The 12,616-nt window shown below is 57.1% G+C and overlaps 1 protein-coding gene and 1 long non-coding RNA gene across 2 annotated transcripts in view; one reads left to right on the top strand and one right to left on the bottom strand.

Moving 5' to 3' along the window:
• The window catches only part of LOC122545137 (uncharacterized), a 51,644-nt gene that overhangs the window by 31,966 nt on the left and 7,062 nt on the right, over positions 1-12,616 (bottom strand). The window lies entirely within an intron of this gene.
• The window catches only part of LOC148144528 (uncharacterized), a 31,489-nt gene that overhangs the window by 17,845 nt on the left and 1,028 nt on the right, over positions 1-12,616 (top strand). The window contains exon 2 of the long non-coding RNA XR_015751509.1: positions 11,789-11,927. This is a non-coding gene — a long non-coding RNA (uncharacterized LOC148144528). The remainder of the gene's footprint in view (positions 1-11,788; positions 11,928-12,616) is intronic.

Here is a 12,616-nt window from a genome sequence, read left to right as displayed (position 1 = left end):
GTGTCTGGGGGTGGGTCACAGTGCCCTCACTCCCCACTCCCCTCACTCTCAACATTGCAGTGTCTGGGGGAGGGTCACAGTGCCCTCACTCCCCTCACTCTCAACATTGCAGTGTCTGGGGGAGGGTCACAGTGCCCTCACTCCCCTCACTCTCAACATTGCAGTGTCTGGGGCAGGGTCACAGTGTCCTCAATCCCCACTCCCCTCACTCTCAACATTGCAGTGTCTGGGGGAGGGTCACAGTGCCCTCACTCCCCTCACTCTCAACATTGCAGTGTCTGGGGCAGGGTCACAGTGCCCTCACTCTCAACATTGCAGTGTCTAGGGCAGGGTCACAGTGCCCTCACTCCCCACTCCCCTCACTCTCAACATTGCAGTGTCTGGGGGAGGGTCACAGTGTCCTCACTCTCAACATTGCAGTGTCTAGGGCAGGGTCACAGTGCCCTCACTCCCCATTCCCCTCACTCTCAACATTGCAGTGTCTGGGGGAGGGTCACAGTGCCCTCACTCCCCACTCCCCTCACTCTCAACATTGCAGTGTCTGGGGGAGGGTCACAGTGCCCTCACTCCCCACTCCCCTCACTCTCAACATTGCAGTGTCTGGGGGAGGGTCACAGTGCCCTCACTCCCCACTCCCCTCACACTCAACATTGCAGTGTCTGGAGAGGGTCACAGTGCCCTCACTCCCCACTCCCCTCACTCTCAACATTGCAGTGTCTAGGGCAGGGTCACGTGCCCTCACTCCCCAGTCCCCTCACTCTCAACATTGCAGTGTCTGGGGCAGGGTCACAGTGCCCTCACTCCCCACTCCCCTCACTCTCAACATTGCAGTGTCTAGGGCAGGGTCACGTGCCCTCACTCCCCAGTCCCCTCACTCTCAACATTGCAGTGTCTGGGGCAGGGTCACAGTGTCCTCACTCCCCACTCCCCTCGCTCTCAACATTGCAGTGTCTGGGGCAGGGTCACAGTGACCTCAATCCCCTCACTCTCAACATTGCAGTGTCTAGGGCAGGGTCACCGTGCCCTCACTCCCCACTCCCCTCACTCTCAACATTGCAGTGTCTGGGGGAGGGTCACAGTGCCCTCACTCCCCACTCCCCTCACTCTCAACATTGCAGTGTCTGGGGGAGGATCACATGCCCTCCCTCCCCACTCCCCTCACTCTCAACATTGCAGTGTCTGGGGGAGGGTCACAGTGCCCTCACTCCCCACTCCCCTCACTCTCAACATTGCAGTGTCTGGGGGAGGGTCACACTGCCCTCACTCCCCACTCCCCTTACTCTCAACATTGCAGGGTCTGGGGCATGGTCACAGTGTCCTCACTCCCCACTCCCCTCACTTTCAACATTGCAGTGTCTGGGGGTGGGTCACGTGCCTCCACTCCCCACTCCCCTCACTCTCAACATTGCAGTGTCTGGGGGAGGGTCACAGTGTCCACACTCCCCATTCCCCTCACTCTCAACATTGCAGTGTCTGAGGGAGGGTCACGTGCCCTCACTCCCCACTCCCCTCGCTCTCAACATTGCATTGTCTGGGGCAGGGTCAGAGTGTCCTCACTCCCCATTCACCTCACTCTCATCATTGCAGTGTCTGGGGCAGGGTCACAGTGTCCTCACTCCCCACTCCCCTCACTCTCAACATTGCAGTGTCTGGGGGAGGGTCACGTGCCCTCACTCCCCACTCCCCTCGCTCTCAACATTGCATTGTCTGGGGCAGGGTCAGAGTGTCCTCACTCCCCATTCACCTCACTCTCAACATTGCAGTGTCTGGGGCAGGGTCACAGTGACCTCAATCCCCTCACTCTCAACATTGCAGTGTCTAGGGCAGGGTCACCGTGCCCTCACTCCCCACTCCCCTCACTCTCAACATTGCAGTGTCTGGGGCAGGGTCACAGTGTCCTCACTCCCCACTCCCCTCACTCTCAACATTGCAGTGTCTGGGGGAGGGTCACGTGCCCTCACTCCCCACTCCCCTTACTCTCAACATTGCAGTGTCTGGTGGAGGGTCACACTGCCCTCACTCCCCACTCCCCTCACTCTCAACATTGCAGTGTCTGGTGGAGGGTCACACTGCCCTCACTCCCCACTCCCCTCACTCTCAACATTGCAGTGTCTGGGGCAGGGTCACAGTGCCCTCACTCCCCACTCCCCTCACTCTCAACATTGCAGTGTCTGGGGCAGGGTCACAGTGCCCTCACTCCCCATTCCCCTCACTCTCAACATTGCAGTGTCTGGGGCAGGGTCACAGTGTCCTCAATCCCCTCACTCTCAACATTGCAGTGTCTGGGGCAGGGTCACAGTGCCCCCGCTCCCCATTCCCCTCACTCTCAACATTGCAGTGACTGGGGCAGGGTCACGTGCCCTCACTTCCCACTCCCCTCACTCTCAACATTGCAGTGTCTGGAGAGGGTCACAGTGTCCACACTCCCCACTCCCCTCACTCTCAACATTGCAGTGTCTGGGGGAGGGTCACAGTGCCCTCACTCCCCACTCCCCTCACTCTCAACATTGCAGTGTCTGGGTGAGGGTCACGTGCCCTCACTCCCCACTCCCCTCACTCTCAACATTGCAGTGTCTGGGGCAGGGTCACAGTGCCCCCGCTCCCCATTCCCATCACTCTCAACATTGCAGTGTCTGGGGGAGGGTCACAATGCCCTCACTCCCCACTCCCCTCACTCTCAACATTGCAGTGTCTGGGGGAGCGTCACAGTGCCCTCACTCCCCTCACTCTCAACATTGCAGTGTCTGGGGCAGGGTCACAGTGTCCTCAATCCCCACTCCCCTCACTCTCAACTTTGCAGTGTCTGGGGCAGGGTTACAGTGTCCACACTCCCCACTCCCCTCACTCTCAACATTGCAGTGTCTGGGGGAGGGTCACGTGACCTCACTCCCCACTCCCCTCACTCTCAACATTGCAGTGTCTGGGGTAGGGTCACAGTGCCCTCACTCCCCACTCCCCTCACTCTCAACATTGCAGTATCTGGGAGAGAGTCACGTGCCCTCACTCCCCACTCCCCTCACTCTCAACATTGCAGTGTCTGGGGCAGGGTCACAGTGACCTCACTCCCCACTCCCCTCACTCTCAACATTGCAGTGTCTGGGGCAGGGTCACAGTGACCTCACTCCCCATTCCCCTCACTCTCAACATTGCAGTGTCTGGGGCAGGGTCACAGTGTCCACACTCCCCACTCCCCTCACTCTCAACATTGCAGTGTCTGGGGGAGGGTCACATGCCCTTACTCCCCACTCCCCTCACTCTCAACATTGCAGTGTCTGGGGAGGGTCACAGTGTCCACACTCCCCACTCCCCTCACTCTCAACATTGCAGTGTCTGGGGGAGGGTCACGTGCCTCCACTCCCCACTCCCCTCACTCTCAACATTGCAGTGTCTGGGGGAGGGTCACGTGCCCTCACTCCCCACTCCCCTCGCTCTCAACATTGCAGTGTCTGGGGCAGGATCACAGTGCCCTCACTCCCCTCACTCTCAACATTGCAGTGTCTGGGGCAGGGTCACAGTGTCCTCAATCCCCACTCCCCTCACTCTCAACATTGCAGTGTCTGGGGCAGGGTCACGTGCCCTCAACCCCACTCCCCTCACTCTCAACATTGCAGTGTCTGGGGAGGGTCACAGTGTCCACACTCCCCACTCCCCTCACTCTCAACATTGCAGTGTCTGGGGGAGGGTCACGTGCCCTCACTCCCCACTCCCCTCACTCTCAACATTGCAGTGTCTGGGGGAGGGTCACAGTGCCCTCACTCCCCTCACTCTCAACATTGCAGTGTCTGGGGGAGGGTCACAGTGCCCTCACTCCCCACTCCTCTTACTCTCAACATTGCAGTGTCTGGGGGAGGGTCACAGTGCCCTCACTCCCCACTCCCCTCACTCTCAACATTGCAGTGTCTGGGGGAGGGTCACAGTGTCCTCACTCCCCACTCCCCTCACTCTCAACATTGCAGTGTCTGGGGTAGGGTCACAGTGTCCACACTCCCCACTCCCCTCACTCTCAACATTGCAGTGTCTGGGGTAGGGTCACAGTGTCCACACTCCCCACTCCCCTCACTCTCAACATTGCAGTGTCTGGGGGAGGGTCACAGTGCCCTCACTCCCCACTCCCCTCACTCTCAACATTGCAGTGTCTGGGGGAGGGTCACACTGCCCTCACTCCCCGCTCCCCTACTCTCAACATTGCAGTGTCTGGGGCAGGGTCACAGTGACCTCAATCCCCACTCCCCTCACTCTCAACATTGCAGTGTCTGGGGCAGGGTCACAGTGACCTCACTCCCCATTCCCCTCACTCTCAACATTGCAGTGTCTGGGGCAGGGTCACAGTGCCCTCACTCCCCACTCCCCTCACTCTCAACATTGCAGTGTCTGGGGCAGGGTCACAATGTCCACACTCCCCACTCCCCTCACTCTCAACATTGCAGTGTCTGGGGGAGGGTCAAGTGCCCTCACTCCCCACTCCCCTCACTCTCAACGTTGCAGTGTCTGGGGAGGGTCACAGTGTCCACACTCCCCACTCCCCTCACTCTCAACATTGCAGTGTCTGGGGGAGGGTCACGTGCCCTCACTCCCCACTCCCCTCACTCTCATCATTGCAGTGTCTGGGGGAGGGTCACGTGCCCTCACTCCCCACTCCCCTCACTCTCAACATTGCAGTGTCTGGGGCAGGATCACAGTGCCCCCGCTCCCCATTCCCCTCACTCTCAACATTGCAGTGTCTGGGGGAGGGTCACAGTGCCCTCACTCCCCACTCCTCTAACTCTCAACATTGCAGTGTCTGGGGGAGGGTCACAGTGCCCTCACTCCCCTCACTCTCAACATTGCAGTGTCTAGGGCAGGGTCACAGTGTCCACACTCCCCACTCCCCTCACTCTCAACATTGCAGTGACTGGGGCAGGGTCACGTGCCCTCACTTCCCACTCCCCTCACTCTCAACATTGCAGTGTCTGGGGGAGGGTCACGTGCCCTCACTCCCCTCACTCTCAACATTGCAGTGTCTAGGGCAGGGTCACAGTGTCCACACTCCCCACTCCCCTCACTCTCAACATTGCAGTGTCTGGGGGAGGGTCACAGTGCCCTCACTCCCCACTCCCCTACTCTCAACATTGCAGTGTCTGGGTGAGGGTCACGTGACCTCACTCCCCACTCCCCTCACTCTCAACATTGCAGTGTCTGGGGCAGGGTCACAGTGCCCCCGCTCCCCATTCCCCTCACTCTCAACATTGCAGTGTCTGGGGGAGGGTCACAATGCCCTCACTCCCCACTCCCCTCACTCTCAACATTGCAGTGTCTGGGGGAGGGTCACAGTGCCTTCACTCCCCTCACTCTCAACATTGCAGTGTCTGGGGCAGGGTCACAGTGTCCTCAGTCCCCACTCCCCTCACTCTCAACTTTGCAGTGTCTGGGGCAGGGTTACAGTGTCCACACTCCCCACTCCCCTCACTCTCAACATTGCAGTGTCTGGGGGAGGGTCACAGTGCCCTCACTCCCCACTCCCCTCACTCTCAACATTGCAGTGTCTGGGGGAGGGTCACACTGCCCTCACTCCCCACTCCCCTCACTCTCAACATTGCAGTGTCTGGGGGAGGGTCACAGTGCCCTCACTCCCCACTCCCCTACTCTCAACATTGCAGTGTCTGGGCCAGGGTCACAGTGACCTCAATCCCCACTCCCCTCACTCTCAACATTGCAGTGTCTGGGGCAGGGCCACAGTGACCTCACTCCCCATTCCCCTCACTCTCAACATTGCAGTGTCTGGGGCAGGGTCACAGTGTCCACACTCCCCACTCCCCTCACTCTCAACATTGCAGTGTCTGGGGGAGGGTCAAGTGCCCTCACTCCCCACTCCCCTCACTCTCAACGTTGCAGTGTCTGGGGGTGGGTCACAGTGCCCACACTCCCCACTCCCCTCACTCTCAACATTGCAGTGTCTGGGGGAGGGTCACAGTGCCCTCACTCCCCACTCCCCTACTCTCAACATTGCAGTGTCTGGGGCAGGGTCACAGTGACCTCAATCCCCACTCCCCTCACTCTCAACATTGCAGTGTCTGGGGCAGGGTCACAGTGACCTCACTCCCCATTCCCCTCACTCTCAACATTGCAGTGTCAGGGGCAGGGTCACAGTGTCCTCAATCCCCACTCCCCTCACTCTCAACATTGCAGTGCCTGCGGGAGGGTCACGGTGCCCTCACACCCCCATTCTCAACATTGCAGTGTCTGGGGGAGGGTCACAGTGCCCTCACTCTCAACATTGCAGTGTCTGGGGGAGGGTCACAGTGTCCTCACTCCCCACTCCCCTCACTCTCAACATTGCAGTGTCTGGGGGAGGGTCACAGTGTCCTCACTCTCAACATTGCAGTGTCTAGGGCAGGGTCACAGTGTCCTCAATCCCCACTCCTCTCAATCTCAACATTGCAGTGTCTGGGGGAGGGTCACACTGCCCTCACTCCCCACTCCCCTCACTCTCAACATTGCAGTGTCTGGGGGAGGGTCACAGTGCCCTCACTCCCCACTCCCCTACTCTCAACATTGCAGTGTCTGAGGCAGGGTCACAGTGACCTCAATCCCCACTCCCCTCACTCTCAACATTGCAGTGTCTGGGGCAGGGTCACAGTGACCTCACTCCCCATTCCCCTCACTCTCAACATTGCAGTGTCTGGGGCAGGGTCACAATGTCCACACTCCCCACTCCCCTCACTCTCAACATTGCAGTGTCTGGGGGAGGGTCAAGTGCCCTCACTCCCCACTCCCCTCACTCTCAACATTGCAGTGTCTGGGGGAGGGTCAAGTGCCCTCACTCCCCACTCCCCTCACTCTCAACGTTGCAGTGTCTGGGGAGGGTCACAGTGTCCACACTCCCCACTCCCCTCACTCTCAACATTGCAGTGTCTGGGGGAGGGTCACGTGCCCTCACTCCCCACTCCCCTCACTGTCATCATTGCAGTGTCTGGGGGGAGGGTCACGTGCCCTCACTCCCCACTCCCCTCACTCTCAACATTGCAGTGTCTGGGGCAGGATCACAGTGCCCCCGCTCCCCATTCCCCTCACTCTCAACATTGCAGTGTCTGGGGGAGGGTCACAGTGCCCTCACTCCCCTCACTCTCAACATTGCAGTGTCTAGGGCAGGGTCACAGTGTCCACACTCCCCACTCCCCTCACTCTCAACATTGCAGTGACTGGGGCAGGGTCACGTGCCCTCACTTCCCACTCCCCTCACTCTCAACATTGCAGTGTCTGGAGAGGGTCACAGTGTCCACACTCCCCACTCCCCTCACTCTCAACATTGCAGTGTCTGGGGGAGGGTCACGTGCCCTCACTCCCCTCACTCTCAACATTGCAGTGTCTGGGTGAGGGTCACGTGCCCTCACTCCCCACTCCCCTCACTCTCAACATTGCAGTGTCTGGGGCAGGGTCACAGTGCCCCCGCTCCCCATTCCCCTCACTCTCAACATTGCAGTGTCTGGGGGAGGGTCACAATGCCCTCACTCCCCACTCCCCTCACTCTCAACATTGCAGTGTCTGGGGGAGCGTCACAGTGCCTTCACTCCCCTCACTCTCAACATTGCAGTGTCTGGGGCAGGGTCACAGTGTCCTCAATCCCCACTCCCCTCACTCTCAACTTTGCAGTGTCTGGGGCAGGGTTACAGTGTCCACACTCCCCACTCCCCTCACTCTCAACATTGCAGTGTCTGGGGGAGGGTCACAGTGCCCTCACTCCCCACTCCCCTCACTCTCAACATTGCAGTGTCTGGGGGAGGGTCACACTGCCCTCACTCCCCACTCCCCTCACTCTCAACATTGCAGTGTCTGGGGGAGGGTCACAGTGCCCTCACTCCCCACTCCCCTACTCTCAACATTGCAGTGTCTGGGGCAGGGTCACAGTGACCTCAATCCCCACTCCCCTCACTCTCAACATTGCAGTGTCTGGGGCAGGGTCACAGTGACCTCACTCCCCATTCCCCTCACTCTCAACATTGCAGTGTCTGGGGCAGGGTCACAGTGTCCACACTCCCCACTCCCCTCACTCTCAACATTGCAGTGTCTGGGGGAGGGTCAAGTGCCCTCACTCCCCACTCCCCTCACTCTCAACGTTGCAGTGTCTGGGGGTGGGTCACAGTGCCCACACTCCCCACTCCCCTCACTCTCAACATTGCAGTGTCTGGGGGAGGGTCACAGTGCCCTCACTCCCCTCACTCTCAACATTGCAGTGTCTGGGGCAGGGTCACAGTGTCCTCAATCCCCACTCCCCTCACTCTCAACATTGCAGTGTCTGGGGGAGGGTCACAGTGTCCTCACTCTCAACATTGCAGTGTCTGGGGCAGGGTCACAGTGTCCTCAATCCCCACTCCTCTCAATCTCAACATTGCAGTGTCTGGGGGAGGGTCACATTGCCCTCACTCCCCAGTCCCCTCACTCTCAACATTGCAGTGTCTGGGGGAGGGTCACAGTGTCCTCACTCCCCACTCCCCTCACTCTCAACATTGCAGTGTCTGGGGGAGGGTCACAGTGTCCTCACTCTCAACATTGCAGTGTCTAGGGCAGGGTCACAGTGCCCTCACTCCCCACTCCCCTCACTCTCAACATTGCAGTGTCTGGGGGAGGGTCACAGTGCACTCACTCCCCACTCCCCTCACTCTCAACATTGCAGTGTCTAGGGCAGGGTCACAGTGCCCTCACTCCCCAGTCCCCTCACTCTCAACATTGCAGTGTCTAGGGCAGGGTCACAGTGCCCTCACTCCCCATTCCCCTCACTCTCAACATTGCAGTGTCTGGGGAAGGGTCACAGTGCCCTCACTCTCAACATTGCAGTGTCTTGGGCAGGGTCACAGTGCCCTCACTCCCCTCACTCTCAACATTGCAGTATCTGGGAGAGAGTCACGTGCCCTCATTCCCCACTCCCCTCACTCTCAACATTGCAGTGTCTGGGCAGGGTCACAGTGACCTCACTCCCCACTCCCCTCACTCTCAACATTGCAGTGTCTGGGGCAGGGTCACAGTGACCTCACTCCCCATTCCCCTCACTCTCAACATTGCAGTGTCTGGGGCAGGGTCACAGTGTCCACACTCCCCACTCCCCTCACTCTCAACATTGCAGTGTCTGGGGGAGGGTCACAGTGCACTCACTCCCCACTCCCCTCACTCTCAACATTGCAGTGTCTGGGGTAGGGTCACAGTGCCCTCACTCCCCACTCCCCTCACTCTCAACATTGCAGTGCCTGGGCAGGGTCACAGTGTCCACACTCCCCACTCCCCTCACTCTCAACATTGCAGTGTCTGGGGGAGGGTCACAGTGCACTCACTCCCCACTCCCCTCACTCTCAACATTGCAGTGTCTGGGGTAGGGTCACAGTGCCCTCACTCCCCACTCCCCTCACTCTCAACATTGCAGTATCTGGGAGAGAGTCACGTGCCCTCACTCCCCACTCCCCTCACTCTCAACATTGCAGTGTCTGGGGGAGGGTCACGTGCCCTCACTCCCCACTCCCCTCACTCTCAACATTGCAGTGTCTGGGGGAGGGTCACGTGCCCTCACTCCCCACTCCCCTCACTCTCAACATTGCAGTGTCTGGGGCAGGATCACAGTGCCCCCGCTCACCATTCCCCTCACTCTCAACATTGCAGTGTCTGGGGGAGGGTCACAGTGCCCTCACTCCCCACTCCCCTCACTCTCAACATTGCAGTGTCTGGGGGAGGGTCACAGTGCCCTCACTCCCCTCACTCTCAACATTGCAGTGTCTGGGGGTGGGTCACGTGCCCTCACTCCCCACTCCCCTCACTCTCAACATTGCAGTGTCTGGGGCAGGATCACAGTGCCCCCGCTCCCCATTCCCCTCACTCTCAACATTGCAGTGTCTGGGGGAGGGTCACAGTGCCCTCACTCCCCACTCCTCTAACTCTCAACATTGCAGTGTCTGGGGGAGGGTCACAGTGCCCTCACTCCCCTCACTCTCAACATTGCAGTGTCTAGGGCAGGGTCACAGTGTCCTCACTCCCCACTCCCCTCACTCTCAACATTGCAGTGTCTGGGGCAGGGTCACAGTGTCCACACTCCCCACTCCCCTCACTCTCAACATTGCAGTGTCTGGGGTAGGGTCACAGTGTCCACACTCCCCACTCCCCTCACTCTCAACATTGCAGTGTCTAGGGCAGGGTCACAGTGTCCTCACTCCCCACTCCCCTCACTCTCAACATTGCAGTGTCTAGGGCAGGGTCACAGTGCCCTCACTCCCCACTCCCCTCACTCTCAACATTGCAGTGTCTGGGGTAGGGTCACAGTGTCCTCACTCCCCACTCCCCTCACTCTCAACATTGCAGTGTCTGGGGTAGGGTCACAGTGTCCTCACTCCCCACTCCCCTCACTCTCAACATTGCAGTGTCTGGGGAGGGTCACAGTGTCCTCACTCCCCACTCCCCTCAGTCTCAACATTGCAGTGTCTGGGGTCGGGTCACAGTGCCCTCACTCCCCACTCCTCTAACTCTCAACATTGCAGTGTCTGGGGGAGGGTCACAGGCCCCACACTCCCCATTTATCTTGCACTTGACTTGTGTTGAACTTGTCATGCAAATTTGTATTTTGAGTGTGATTATATTGTCACCTTTACTGTGAAATTTGTATTGTTTGGGATGAATTAGTGAGGAAATTGAAAATGCCTCATAAAGGTACCCTTTCTTTTTGGATCTGAGGAACGTTTGTTAAAGCTAAATTGAAACAAAACTCTCACAGTTTGAGAGCATGGGTTCAAACATGGCAGGCCATCTTAATGGTTTCAGCTCAGTTTGTTTTTCTGTATTTTGTGTGTTAAGGGATGGGGGAGATGTCGTTATCGTTTAGATTAGATTAGATTACAGTGTGGAAACAGGCCCTTCGGCCCAACTAGTCCACACCGACCCGCCGAAGCGCAACCCACCCATACCCCTACATTTACCCCTTACCTAACACTACCGGCAATTTAGAATGGCCAATTCACCTAACCTGCACATCTTTGGACTGTGGGAGGAAACCCACGCAGACACGGGGAGAACGTGCAAACTCCACACAGTCAGTCGCCCGAGGCTGGAAGTGAACCCGGGTCTCTGGCGCTGTGAGGCAGCAGTGCTAACCACTGAGCCACCGTGCCGCCCAAGTTTAATTTTTACTTTCTGAGAGTGGTGCACGGTGTCTGCAAATTTGTTTATTTGCATGCATTTTAACGTGGCAGTTATACCCCTTGAGGTGAACAATTTAATGTATTTGGAGCAAAAAACAGAGCCGTCAAGTAAAAGCAACATTGTCACCTCACAGCAGGAATCCAGTAACACACAAGTTTTTAAAACGACCATTTAGAAGCAGTCAGGCAGTGCACATGCTCCATTCAGAGAAGAAATGTTACCTGTTTCACAGTTTACAAAGCAATTGTGGGCATACCGTGGGTGGCACGGTGGCACAGTGGTTAGCACTGCTGCCTCACAGCGTCAAAGACCCGGGTTCAATTCCCGCCTCAGGCGACTGACTGTGTGGAGTTTGCACGTTCTCCCCGTGTCTGCGTGGGTTTCCTCCCACAGTCCAAAGATGTGCAGGTCAGGTGAATTGTCCATGCTAAATTGCCTGTTGTGTTAGGTAAGGGGTAAATCGGTGGCTCGGTGTGGACTTGTTGGGCCGAAGGGCCTGTTTCCACACTGTAATGTAATCTAATCTAATCAAAAAGCAGTCCAAAATTGCTCAAAAGAAACTCTAGAAGGTGAAAGATATGGACGATGAATTTAAGGGACCCCGACCTCAGTAATGTAAAGCTGTCTTATCGGTCAGTTTCAGGCTCGTGAGAAGAGATGTACGCTAACGATAATGATATTGAGTGAATGCAGCAATTTACCGAAAGCAATCCCAGTGCAGCATTGCAAACTGAACAGGGAGATTAAAAGTGGACACCGGGTGACTGCTCCCTGAGGTTGAGTATCTGTGAGATTGTTACTGGGGGTAAGAGGGTCAAATCTTCATTTATGATCATTGTAATAACACCATTTCAGGTCAAACCTGTACCAAGAGGAATCATTGGTTCATCGTGTAGGGGGAGGTCTGGCAGGAATTCCTGAAGCCAAATGGAACGAGGATACAGCTGATGATGATGGTTGTTCAGGGACAATTGGGTGAACACTTTACTGAATGTATCCTCCCGTGTTTAGGGGAGGCTTAGTGGTATTATCACCAGGCTGTTAATCCAGAGACCCAGGTAATGTCCAGAGAAACCGCGTTCATGTCCCATCACGGCAGATAATGGAATTTGAACTCAGTAAGATCTGAAAGTAAGTGCCTAATGGTGACCGTGAATCCACTGTCGAATGTTGGAAAAGCCCATCTAGTTCACTAATGTTCTTTAGGGAAGGAAACTGACAACCTTTCCTGGTGTGGCCGACGTGTGAATTCAAACCCTTAACAGCCCTCTGGGCAACTAGGGTTGGAGAATGAGTGCTGGCCGAGCCAGTGACACCCTTATCCCACGAATGAATAATACAGGGAAACTGCCCAGCATCTCTGGGACCTCTTTTCCCCCATTCCCACTCACCAGGCCTTGTCATCACATGGGCTGTTTTCACCCACTAATGGTTCACATTAGCAGCTTTTCTTTCTTCCAGGCTC

This window comes from Chiloscyllium plagiosum, unplaced genomic scaffold (genome assembly GCF_037043375.1).
Source record: "Chiloscyllium plagiosum isolate Xiang-an unplaced genomic scaffold, Cpla_swu_hap1 HiC_scaffold_27, whole genome shotgun sequence".
Classification (NCBI taxonomy): domain Eukaryota; kingdom Metazoa; phylum Chordata; class Chondrichthyes; order Orectolobiformes; family Hemiscylliidae; genus Chiloscyllium; species Chiloscyllium plagiosum.
This window is presented reverse-complemented; position numbering and strand designations above follow the sequence as displayed.